Source organism: Arvicanthis niloticus, chromosome X, assembly GCF_011762505.2.
Source record: "Arvicanthis niloticus isolate mArvNil1 chromosome X, mArvNil1.pat.X, whole genome shotgun sequence".
In the NCBI taxonomy this organism is placed as follows: domain Eukaryota; kingdom Metazoa; phylum Chordata; class Mammalia; order Rodentia; family Muridae; genus Arvicanthis; species Arvicanthis niloticus.
Genome location: NC_047679.1, coordinates 32,194,691 through 32,208,956, shown reverse-complemented (window position 1 = coordinate 32,208,956; position 14,266 = coordinate 32,194,691).

The window sequence follows — 14,266 nt, the reverse complement described above, 5'->3', positions numbered from 1 at the left end:
TTGAAGAGGGAGAGAAAATACAAAATGTGGATAGAATTATCTCAAGATTTTCTATTTGGAAATTGTGACATTGTTAAAATACCAATTCTGATTTTATCTGTCTATATGGGAGAGGGCAGATGTTCTGCATTTCTAACAAATAACCAGATGATACTTTGTTTCTCCAGACAACGTGTTGAATACCAAGGAAACAGGGTAGAACATCTACTAGAAGCCTATGATGTTGCTGGTTAGGAATATAGAAAAGGCACTCAACAGTAGTCATAGAGTCAGCTGCAGAAAAACAAGACAGTGGGAAATAGCTTATAGGAAGTACAAATGGAAAAACATTTTTATTAAATTTATTCTTTTATCTTTGTGATTGAAACATAATTATACCATCTCTCCCTTCCCATTTCTTCTGCCAAACGCTTCCGTATACATAGTATGCTGTAAATAGAGTGTAGCAACACATGAGCATGGACATATATGAGAGACAAGAGGCAAGCACATCAGAACTGAGAGGAATGTGCATTTATTTAATTCTGGCTAATAAACACTTAAGCATGAATGATCTACTTCCAACCATAGCTTTATGCAATTGTAAGAGTTTCCACAAATAGTGATCTTTTCTCAAATTTAAAAACAGGAGAATGTAACAATTTAGCAATTTAGCATTAACTTCTGAGTATGTGTAGGTAATTAACATAGCTTATGTGAGAGCCCCCCCCCAATATATCCTTTGTTATAGATTGAGTTGTTTTTGCCCATTATTACATCAACTCGTGTGTATCCTGAAACCATCAATTAGTTTTAATATCATCCGAAGCACATATAAATGGAAGATAAAGGTGAGTAGTTTGATTTTAAGTGTTTTAAGAACTCTTGAATAATCAACCTGGACTTTAAGATATGACTATGCTGGATTGAATGGATGTATTAACACACATATATTAAAAATTCTTGAATAAATTTGACTAAGCTTTGTAGAAAGCCCTTTTAGTCTTTAAGAGTCAAAATTCTCAAAGTTGCTGCTGTGATGTTACATCTTTTGGAAAATGAAAGATTGAATAAGTAAGTAAAGGAGCCATTTTCCAGAGACACTTCCAGATTTGACAGCTCACCTGTATTAGGCTTTCATTTAAACTATTAACTAAGAAAAACGATTAACATTTCACTTGTATAAAATAACAATGTTTATTCATTAGTAAGGTTTTAAAAGCAGTCTGTATTTTATGGAAGATTTATGCAAATAGTAAAAAGTGATGGTTTTTGGCCCAGATGTCACTATCAATTATAAGTTAGATTCTATAAACTGATGATGAACTTTGAGCTTAGAGGGGAGTTGAAAAAGGAAAGAAACCTAAACTAATATAAAAATTCTGAAGAAAATTACTTCCCACTTTGGAGAAGTGCTAAAACATGTCAGAATGAGCTGTGAGGGAGAGAGGTAAGAAGAATAGGCAGGTAAACCCTGAGGCTGACAGCATGAACTGCCAGGTGAATTGGAATGAGTACCACTTAAAAAGAAACACTGGGAGTCTATGGAATGGAACCATTGAAGTGCAAAGATACGAACAGAAGACGTGTAAAGTTTCAGCAACTACAGCATAAGTGATTTCAAGAACTCTTGAATCAAGACTGATAAGTCCCTGTTGCTACAACCACAGCTTACAGAACAGCTGTGAGACTACGAGCTGACAACTTCCTGTGGTGCTCCCAAGAGACAGAGAAAAACACTAGAAGGAAATCTTGCAAGAAGGCTGATTCAGTCACAACTAAGAATAAAGAGAAAAAAATAACCACTCCTTAAAGTTGAGCTATTTTGTTTTGAACATGTAAATATACATTAAGAAATCATGAAACCGTGTGTGCCTCAATTTTCCAGAAACCTTATCCATGTACAGAAATGTTTTCGTTTCAAGTTAAAGATGTCTCTAATTTTTGTTTCTATTTATATTTTACATGTGTATTTATATTTCCACATTGTTATATTTTTATATCTATTATGTTTGCCTTTCAGAAGAGCAGAGAATGATCCTATGAGTCTCCAGAGTTGGTATTAATTTACGCTTTTCTGTGGGACATCAAATATTTTACCCAGCTTATTAAATGTACCTCATAAACAGTGTTACTATATTTAGATCTCTAATTCTTTACCAGGGTATGAGAATCATTTGAGAAGCTTTTGCCTGGTGCCTTGTCTTAATGCCCCTACCCTTCCATGCACACACACACACACACACAAAATTTCATGTTAATATTCTAGGTCAATGCCACAGTTTTGTTTTACAATTCTGTACATACTTTGTTTTTTGTTAATTTTTTATTTATTTTATTTGTTTACATTCCAGCTGTTGCTCCCCTTCCTGGTCCCTCTCCCCCATAGTTTCTCATTCCAGTCTTCCTCCCCCTTGCCTCCAAGAGGGTAACCACCCCCACCAGGCCTTGCCTTCCCTGGGGACTTGAGCATTAAGCTAACTACTTCCACTGAGGCCAGAGCAGGCAGAATTCTGCTACATATGTACCAGGGAGGGGAGCTCAGACTACCCTATGTAAGCTGCCTGGTTGGTTGCTCGGTCTCTGGAAGCTCCCTAGGGTCTGGGTTAATTGAGATTGTTGATCTTTCTATGGGGTGGTCCTCCTCCTCAGCTTTTTCAATCCTCCTCCTAATTAAATTATAAAGGGTCCCCACCTTCAGTTCAATGGTTGAGTGTGTAGGTATCTGTGTCTGCCTCAGTCACTAAAACACTTTTTGAAAAGTCCATTTGCCTTTGAGGTGCAAAAAACCATCGTTTGAAGGCTTTCATTTAGTGATTTAGAATCCTTGTTTTCTATTTCACCCTTTTTTTGTCTCTACCTGCTTATAATTGCCAAAGAAAAGCTATTACTTACCTTATAAATCCTAATAACTTTTGGATCACTTTGCCTCCCATTTTTTCTACCCTACAGTAAAATCACCAGGAAAGGAAAAGCTTACTGTATTGTAGAACCATGAGCTTGCATAAAAATATTAAACTATTCTCCTTACTAAAAATTTTTCTGGAAACTAGCTCTTGGACCTACCTGAGTAGAGGTCAAATGCCCTCTCCACTTCAATTTTATTATTAAGGCAGAAAGAACTACAGGAATTTCAAAGAGAATTGACTGGTAGAGTTCCTGTATATGACTAAAAGATTTGTTTCATTCTGTAAGTAAAACTCATAGAGATGAAAGGGTGGCAGACCTCATGAGGAAGAATCCATGCCAAGACTGTGTAACAACCAAAAAGTACATTTTTTCTTAGGAAAGGTCTAGAAGCAAATACTGAGAGACCATATTCTGGTTTACCAGGCATAAAAGGATGCATAAATATTTCTTTCATTCTTTCGTCCAAAGGACTCAGATATAACACATCCATAAGGAGGGGGAAACGAGGAAGAGAGAAACAAAACAGAGAAGCATGGAGAGATAGACATAGACACAGTAAGAACCAGAAGCACCGTATTTAGCCATCCAATGTGCCTGACAAGCTGTGAAAAATTCAGGTTAAGAATCATAACCCAGGAGAACATGAGACACATCTTCACTGATATGGCCAGGATAAAGCTAATGCCCAAGGACAGAGTACATGAGTTTCATATGAGCAGAAGACAATAGATAGCAATGCCTACATGACAAAACGCTTGTGTCATTTAATGCCTGAAAGACATATAAACATCCTCCACACTATGTCCCATATCTAGCTGCCACTTCATAGAGAAAGGACAGAAGATGTGAAGCTATAATTTTGTTTTACAATTTTGAAATATGTCAGGTTTTCTGAAAATACAGTATTAAGTCTTTGCTTCTTACTCTAAGGTTTTAAAAAATCAACTTCTACATTACTTATAGAACATGTTATGGTTTCAATACTTCTATTTATAATTATACAGTTTGGTCCTTCTACCTATACCTGGAGAACATGGAAAGATTAACATTCACAAAAAAGGAACTGATCCAAACGTTGCTGTGTTGTAGAAATAATCCTAAGTAGTGTTTGCTGTCTGCACTGGGGTGAGGAGGAAAACAAACAAACAAAGAACTTTTGAAAGGTGCAGTGAGTCTTAGTTTTAAGCTCCGTGGCACAGCTATAGACTTCTCAGAGAAAAGGACAGCTGACAAATCTGACCTGCAAAGAGCAATTAGGATTTCTGATACAGAGCTCAGAGCTTCCTCTAAGGCAGAGCTCACAGCAAAAACCTCACCAAATAGTCCAAGCCCTCTGCGTAAAAGCAAATCAAAACTATTCTTTTTCTGTGGCAGGGTGGGGCTTCCCGGACTGCTTTGGCCTTTCACCATGGTGATCAGAAACAGGAGCTGCTGATGTAAAGGTCAGCCGCATGCAGAGCTTGTTTCTACCCTGGTGAGGAGAGATTTCCCTTACTGAAGGAATCTTATTGGTTGCTGATGAGTCACCAATGCTGAAGTCCATAGGCAGAAGCATCTGATTGGCTGTCTCTCCATTTCAACATTTCCAGTCACGAAGGCCTGTGATGAATGGTACACAAGGAGCAATCGCTATGATTTGGATCAATTAATATGATGAGAAGTGTTGGGGAGAGAAAACTCTGCTGCACATCTAAACTAATAGCTGTTCCTGCTGTTTCATTTCCTCACTACTCTGTTAGAGGAGGCTTTTATAAAAATAAATCATTGAGGAGATAGGAAACTTTTAAATGCTGCATAAATGTCAACTGTTCTATTGTTTCCTTCTGCTTACATCAGAGAAGCGAGGGTTACAAGCAGGAGGACAAATAAAACAACAATCGTGACGAAAAAGCTCAGGGAGTACTCTGGCCAAACTGAAAGGCTCGGGGATATGAAATAGAGCCTCCGGGGGACTCAGTTCTGATCTTAGTCTGGTTTGACGCTTGTCTCAGAAACCGGCAAGAGACATCTACAAGATGCATTTCTTTTCTTTCTCTCTAATCGCAATGCTTGTTTTTGCAAGGCTTTGAAGCCAGGGATCTAGGACCACACACTGAAGTCTCTCATACATACACTAAGTCCCAAATGCTTAATTACTAGATCATAAGAAACGTAATTAGCATGAGGATAGGGCTTAACGTGCAAAGTTCATTTTATATTCATAGCAAGACTGCAAGGAAATGCTATATCTAAGTTTATAATATGAAGAGTCTGAAAATTCTGAATGGTTAGAAAACTTAAAGGTCTGGTGCAAGTGGCAAAACCAGTAGGTACCCCAGCAGTACATACGTACTGTTACACACAAGAAAGCAGTAACTCCAAGTGATCATCGAGTCCACCACTCAGTTTTCATGTATTGATCCTTTAATAAGGATTTCGTTAGCAAATATTTTTTAACCTTTTGTGTAGTGACCTAGTGTAAGCTAGAGCATTAAAAATAAGTATATGGATTTTAGCCTTGAGATGGTCAGATTCTAATGGGGGAAAGGACGTGTGTGTGTGTGTGTGTGTGTGTGTGTGTGTGTGTGTGTCCACCCCATGGGTCTCAGGGATCAAACATCAGGCTTAACAGCATATGCCCTAAACCTGCTGAGCCATCTCACTGGCTCAAAGGGTAATATTTCCTGTCAGCTTTGTGGATCTCATCACCACTATGTTCACTTAATGTGTTAGGTCCAGTCAAGGAACCTTACCTGATGTCTCTCAGCAGTTAGTAAGGATTTCTGATATTCCTAAATAGCTCTGCAAATTTGCTATTTTTATATACATTTTAGATAATGACTCTTTAACTGTTTTCTCACCTATACAAATGTAGGCATTCCCTGAAATATCAATCCAAGAGAGGTATAAATGACATAATAAAATATTAATAGTGCTTTCCAGATTATATAGCATGCAAGACTAGTGTCTAATTCCAGTCTTACTATATAGCTATTCTTTGGGAAGGCTTCAAATTGAAATTTTTACACTAACTGAGTGACTATAAAAACTAATTCAGAGAGCCTGTTTCTGCTAGAAATTCCTCTGCATAACTTGTAAAAAAAAAAAAAAAAAAAACAAATAAAAAAAAAACAAAACTCAAAGTTGAGGGTCTCACCTGGGACTTCAGAATCACTTTCTTTTCTCTGAAAAGCATTAAAGGATTATATTTACTTTAGAGAAGATAATTAAGCACATAGAACAAATTAAGGCCATAAGCCATTGAATCAAAATGAAATACCTCAGTGAAAAGTAAAGAAGGTTAAAGGGGATCTGGCTGGGAATCCCTTTCTAATTCTTAAGAACAGAAAGTCCAGTTCTCTCTCAGGCAGTCTTCTGGGCCTCACAAGTGGGGTCTAGTAACCCCAACTCCTAGTCTCAGCCAAACCTGGCCACTTACAGTCTAGCAGCATAATGACCCAAAGGGGGGGACAAATACAAAACCTCATAACATAAATTTGGAAGCTCTGTGCTTTTTGACATTGTGTCCAAATCTGACAGAGGATCAAAGTTCTACATGTTTGATTGTGGACTTCTCTTTGATATGCTTGTATGCTTGGTCATTTTATGTCTTGCTAGATATTCTGGTAGGAATCTGCAGCTCTCTGTTGATTCATTACTTTGGTCTTTGCGATTGGGGTTTGTACAACAGACATGCTCCACTGCTGTAACATCACATGTTGTCACACGGCCTTCCTAAACTAACCCCAATTCCTTCCTTGGGCTCCTCTAATTTTGCAACTTGACTGCTGCTGACTGTACCATAATTGGTTTATTTAGTAATGTGACCTTAGTTCTTTCCTGTGGAGCCCTTTGAATTGCTATCTAATTCCCTATTCTGCCTCACAGGAATTAAAATTTACTAACTAGACATTGAAACTAGAAACATAATAAAGTACAAGACAGCATAGGGGAGAAAAATATTATGATAAAAAGGAAATGGAATTCACCATATTAGAGAATGAAGAAAAGTAAATTAAAGAAATTTGGAGACTAACTGGAAACAGAGGCACTCACCTGAACTTGAGCATTTAACAAACTGAGGCAGGAGGATCATACATTGAGGGGTATCCCAGACTAACTTCTTAAGTAAACATGTTGGAACCAAGCTGGATTTGCATAGTGAGATCCTGTCTCAATGAAATACAGTTTGAAGTTCAGCAGCCCCATCTTGAATGAAAAAGCTATGTGAAAAACTAAGCAAATTAGCACTTGGAATAAGGATAATGATCAATAAATCCTTTCCGGCTTACAAAAAAATCCTAACTTCATGAGTATGTGTTATTTTAATAAGCACAGTTCAAGAAGCAAGATAAAAGCAAATGAAGAAACTTCATTATTTCTACTAAAAGCTTAACGTTATTCCTTCCACTCAAAAGATTAATGTGTGGTGACAGTCATGTACACATCCACATGGCATAAGATAAATGGCTTGAGAGTGATTATGGGATTGAAAACCAAGAAGGATGGACAGAAATCACTGTCAGATGATGCAAGCTGAGAACTTGGATGCTGAAAGGAACACCATTTTTGGCAAGATGGTAGTGTTATATATCACTTTCCAAGTAGCTAAATATTCGAGGTTAGAAAAGGGAACACAGTGCCTTGTGCCTAGATTCTGATAAGAGCCACATTTAAAATATGATGACTCATATTGAATTCTGTAAAAAAAAAAAAAAGAAAGAAAAAAAGAAAGAAAGAAAAGAAAAGAAACAGTAGTTTCTTGAGAAGGTTAGCGTTGGCTGAGATTTGTCCAAAAATAATACCACTCAATAACAAATTATGCAAAAGGAAGCTGGAGAGGTGGTTCCATGGGTAAAAAGCTTGTTAAACAAGCACAGGGTCCTGACTTGTATCCCCAGCACTCAAAACAAACAAACAAACAACAACAACAGGCCTGAAAACACACCTGCCAGCCCAGCACTGGAGTGCAGAGAAAAGCAAATCCCAGCTCCTGCCTACCAGACTGACTAGGACATGGGTGATCTCAAAGTTCAATAATACCTGTCACAAAAAGAAAATCAATAGAGGAAGGTAAGTGACCTGATGTTAACCTCTCAAGTTTTCAAACACAGGTTTCTGTGGGGGCAGGGTTGTACACTTACAAGTGACAGCCATGAGGGTGAGGAGAAAGAGAGAACAAGAACAATAGACAGCATCAAATAGTCAAAGCATAAAACAAATTCTGTAAGACAATGTACTCATAAACTGTATACTGTTGAACCCCAGTTTTCCCATTGGACCTCACTTTTCCCATCTAGAGAAGGAGATTCTTATTTTATATCTAGAAAGCTATCATTTTCCTAGTATTAGAAAGCCTTAATCTGCGTTTACAGTCAAATTATAAACTCACAAACACAAAAACCAAAGAAAATATTATTTTCTGATGTTTCCTTTTCTCACTCTCATAACTGTTTCTTCACTTTACTGTGTTCTAACTATAACATTACTTTTTTGTGTGTGCTAAGAAAATTAGTAAACCTGAGAGATTAATGGACACACGAGTCACCTGCCCCTATATTGGTTTCCTCAACAACAACAAAAGATCAGGAAGAAAGACAGTGAATAATGACAAGAAGTGACTAGTTTGTGCAAAGAATTCTGGTATCAGAAACAGTTGAGAAAAGAGGGGTTTTTTTTTTAGCAAAAACTTTCCAGATCATTCTAATATGATAGTAGTAACTGCATTTGTCTTTGTTCCTTCTCCCTTCTATTCAACCCTACTTAACCAACACCAATATTTACACAGCCAGTATAATGGACACAGTAATTTTTTATTGGATATTTTATTTACATTTCAGATGCCATCCCCTTTCCCCATTCCCCTCCCTAGAAAACCCCTATCCCATGCCCCCTTTTCCTTTTTGCTTTTATACATTTTTTTAAAAATGTTAATCAAAGGCTTTATAAGTTTGGTAATGCTCAATCAGAAATGTAACCCAATACCCAACCTAGATATATAAACTATCTTTGACTGGTGGAGACACGTGAACATCTGCCTCCATGCCCCCTCTCTCTTTCTCTCTCTCATCATCCAGTAATTTTTATTGAAATGATGGTGGTAGAATGGGTTAAAGCATAGAGCTATAAGAGAGTTGATGCTTCTTGTACCATATAAAAACTATCTGTCACTTGAAAACATTTAAATTTGCTATAAAATAGCAGTATTCTTTAATGAATTGTTATGTATGAAGGATCTATCACGTACCTGACATTGGTCCTTGTATAGAGGCCATGCATGAATGACAAAGACCAAATTTTCTACCCTAGTGTAGCTTCTGCATGGATAGAAAAAATTAGTCAAGAAAAATTCTAAGCAGAGGAAATACACAGTGAGAAAACAACATGATGTGCTTAAGAAAGCAATCTTTTTTGGTATGTTTGGTGATAAACATGTTGCACGTGTTTGAAAAGCAACAAGGAAGCCACTGCCATAGAGAAATGAGGAATGATTAGAGATGGGTTTGGTGGTCAGAAGACAGAGGAACATTGTGTTATTTAGAAGTATTAAGCCAAATGTTAAAAGAATGCATGCCAGTTGAACATGGTTACATTCAGAAAGCAAAAATTGTGTGGGGAAGGAACACACAATTGCTTTTATTATAATAATAGGTTTTATTATAAATATGATAGCCTTTACTTTATGTGCTTTCTCTCCTAAACCTTCTCCATGCTTCTCAAAGCTTTGATTTCATCAGTTACCTACTCCTGACCCTTACTTAATAGAATGTATAATGAATGATCTTTTAGCCTTGAAACCTGTATTCCTTCTAATATTTACCTTCTCGCATCTTTTATTAGTAGATGGGTTGGTCTCACAAAGCCAAGATTTCTGATGCCATCTTGTCTTGCAGGGCTTCTGGATAATTACCTCTGTAGATGATTGTTCAAAATTTCCTTTATTGACTAAAACTGTGTGGTTCATCTGTGGATATTCTGCTCAGGGGGATCTCCTGCTCAGTGGATGCTTCCTTTTGTGTTTTCTTTATTCCCAATGAGAAGACTCACTCATAAACTCTGCTTCAAAACCTTTATGCAGATTCATCCTAAAGTGCTTAACTGCAGGTCTTTTCTCATACCTTCAGACTAGATCTTCTGTGTACTGGGCATGAGCAGTTTTATAATCCATGGTGTGTGAGGTAAGTCTGACAAAATAACCGGAAAATCTCTTCCAAAAATATTTCATCACCTTTGTTTCATTTTAGAGTAAATTACTACTCAGTATAGTTTCAGACATTGAAAGATCACCTGCATTTTCGTCCTCACTCTTCCATTTATGCAGTGAGCTAGCCTTTTCCGTTTCCAATGAGGCTTCACTGCTGCAGCCACCACTATTAACATTAAACTGGTTCAGACCTCTCTTTTTGCACTTGGATGTTTGCTGAAACTATGTAGCACTTCTGATAACTGTATTCTTTCTTTAAATCTCAGAGTAAATTTCAGGATGTTGTTAGGGAAACAAAAGTGTGTCTGTTTATACCAGATGCGATGGGTTTAACCTAAGAAATTGTGCTTCATCACTTTTGGAAGAAATGGATGAGTAAAGGTTAAGAAAGCTGACATTCAAGATTACAAAAGCTAAGGCCTAAAGATTCAGTCTAAAATGCTTAAATCAGTGGCTCCCAGCAGCTCATTAGGACACTGCTGTAAATGTTTTATTTTCCCTTGGGTTTTACTGCAACTGCTTCAAGAGCATAATAACCTTGCCTGCTTACTCATCTTCAGAATCTCAAGTTTCTGTCTTTCATTAGCCAACTGTACTGTAAAGCTGCAAACCAAACCTTCTCAAACCTCTCCCCACTTAAACTTCTCTTCTCACTATTCCCCCAATTTACCCTTAAAATGTGTTTTTTTTAAATGTAGTCAGATCAAAACAGTGCTATGAGAATATTCTGCTCAGAACTCTTCAGTAGGTTAAAAAAGCTTTGATAATATTGACAAGGTCAAATATTGTTCATCCTTATTTGCCTGACTTAATTGTTTATATTAGCTACTTTCAGTTTTTCACAGTCTATTTTTAGTTAGTGATTTTGTGAGGAAATATGACTATAAAAAGAAAATTAATAAACTACTAGAGGAGAGATTCAAGTTTCCAACCTTGTGATAAAGCAGAGACAGTAGCAGTCACAAAAGAATGGTAGATGAATGGGGGAGTAAATGATCTTAATAAAATACATTCAAGGATAGGATAAATAAATTTGTGATGCACAAATATGTTAATATGCCCGGCTTTATTGTATCTGAAATGAGAAGGAAACCAATAGGTACATTACAATTGAGGGACTAGTGAAAGTAGACTCAGTTATTTGCCTAAATAGTGTCTCCAAATTAGTAGCTAATTATGCTAAAATCATGCAATTGTCCTAAAAGTATTCCTATTGTCTGAATTATCCACATAATTGTGCTATTTAATACCAACACTTTGTCCACATAAAACATCCACAGGACTAAGAGGGTTTTATTTTACATTTAGCCAATTCCAATGAATTTTGTTAAGAAGAAAACATTCCCAAAGGCAGAATAAATTAAATGTGATGCTCAGTCTCTTCTTTCATGGATTCACTCAAAAATATAAATGATTTTTTTTTTTTTTTTGGTTTTTCGAGACAGGGTTTCTCTGTGTAGCCCTGGCTGTCTTGGAACTCACTCTGTAGACCAGGCTGGCCTTGAACTCAGAAATCTGTCTGCCTCTGCCTCCCAAGTGCTGGGATTAAAGGCATGCGCCACCACCACCTGGCACAAATGATTTTTAAAACTAAAGGGAAATTCACTTGCTTTTGTGTGTCAGGGTTTCCACTTTTGAATTCCTTTTTTCATCTTTCAGAGGAACTCCAGGATATCATTGGACCTAGGATTAACAGTTCAAACTTAAAGGTGCAAATTAGGAAACTGGACAGACAGATAGGTTAAGGGCAAGCACTAATTATATTTCCAGAGGATATTAAGAAAGGCTTTTCAGAGGAGTGAAACTCTCTTTAATAGTCGACAAGATTAGATTAATCGTATATTTTAAACATGCTAGAGCCATTCACTTGTACTGTCCATCGAGATTTTTGTCTCATTACTACTCAACACTTTAAGGAATATATGATATTTTGACACCAACTAACCTCTAGTGTTCTGTATTACACGAGAGAGGAAGCATCCACTGAGCCCTCCTAGAAGAAAAGAAGAAGGAATAATTTCTCTTACAAATTATTTATCTGTGGCTTCCTAGAACCTTCAAAACATAACAGGGACAGGAAGTTTGGGGCTATATCTGACTGGTGTCATTGTTTCTTCAAACATGATATGTTTTTCACATACTCCGCTAAGTCTGGGAAGGAACCATCAGCAATATGCTTGACAGTGATGTATTAGTTGAAGTCAGATTGTTATTCTTACAGTCAGCTGAGGATATTTGTACTTCTAAAGACTCTCTTGTGAATTCCTAGGTAGTGGAAGGAGGCAGGACCAATAATTTCAAACCAAAATAATGCTGTTGCTCATAACAATATGGTGGTCAATGAAGGATCTTCTTATTTTATCATTGTTAAAATTTCAGCCCTAGTATTAATATATTATGTGGACTGCTTATATCAGTTCCATCTATATCAGGCTTAGATGGCCTTGTCACTTAAATCTCCTACAGCAAAACCAGTACTTAGAGACATACAATCAGTAAGGTGTTGATGTTCACGTTTTTTTCTTTCCATAGCCTGCAGAGTACCTTCTCATATCAAAGAGACTAGAACATAGTAGTGAAGGCTCCATGCAGGCACCACCTTGATCACCCAATGTTTAATGAGCTGTGAAATGGAGAGGGAGTGTATCTTCAGAAGAGGGAAAGTGGGGGGCGGGCTGGGAGGAGTGGAGGGAAGGGATTGAGGTTGAGATGTATAGTATGAGAGAAGAACCTATTTTCAATAAAAGTAAAAAAATAAGGTGGTATAACTCTATAGTACTTTTTTTTACAGAATATAGATGATATATCTCCTTTATAAATAAGAGTGAAGTTGGCAATGCTGACCCAGGGTATGAGCTTGCCAACTCTAACTGTAAGTACATTGACATTGGCAGAATTTATTTTTGTGAATGCCCTTGAAGTTTAATTGAATCTTTATTGAATTTCTAGATGCCTGTTTTTTATATAGGTGTAACATTCTCTAAAAAATAAAAAGTATGCCTACTCTCTTTAATAAAAAATATAACCATGGACCTGTTTATTGATTGCAATTGCATTGTAAATTATCCAAAAGCATTACTGACCTAATATTATTTTTAAAATTTTTAAAAAATATAATAGCAATGTATAATCATCACTGCATATATTCAAAAGATAATTTTTAATATCAAATATAACATGGTTAATATAGTAGAGGACAGTGTACTATAGTGGAACTTGTAGGTCTGAACACCTATGCTTAAATCCTAGTATAGTCAGTTCATATGATGTAGCAGATGTTCTCTCTCAGGTCACTACCCATAGCTCCTCACTCTTACTATGCTGTGGCACATTCATCTTCTAGCACAATGCACCTCCTTAAAAATATTTGAGAATATCCTCTTCTTGCTAGCTCTCACATCAATCCCAATAAAAATTGGTTGAATTCTAGACTGCTGTTGCCTCTTGAGAGCAGCCCTCAAATGAAAGAAGATAAAATTTCTAACTTTCTTATCCTAAGTAGGATAGTGCCTGCTCTAGACTAGCTCAGTGTTTCTCCAGTAGAATTAAGCTCCAGCCTCCTGAAGAGGCAGCCACCCTTTACTGCCTGTCCATCCTTCCTAATCTCACTTCCATACATTTTTCTTGACCTATAGTTGGTTATGAGGAAATTCAACATAGAATATAGTTACTGGTTTAGGAAGGCCATCCATATAATATAAATGACAGAATTAACAAAACTTCTTTCCAATTATGAAACCTTAGGATTTTAATATTTTTCCTGCTGTGGACTTTGAATGAGACATCTGAGACACATTAAATGGGAAAATGTTTACTGAGAGTAGAATCTTACCAAACTGTAGAAAAGGTGGAAAAGTCTCTACTTAGAAAATCATCCCAAGTGGTAGTCTCAGATGACAATCTTCGCCAGCATTTGCCCAGTTTTGAGTTTCTACATTGTTTGACAGAACTATGAGGCCTTAACAAAAAAACATAATTAATATTTCTAGGTATATCATGAAAAACTATTTAAAAGCTATTTATAGAAAATAGAACAAGGATTTCTCCTGTGTCAACTCATCTGTAGGCTATATGTATAATTTGTATCCTGTATTTTAAGAGACCTCATCCTTGCAACATGTTTGTGAATTAGGGAAAACAAAGCTGGATAGCCCCAACTGTTACATGACAGATATAAAGTGTAAAAACAGAATG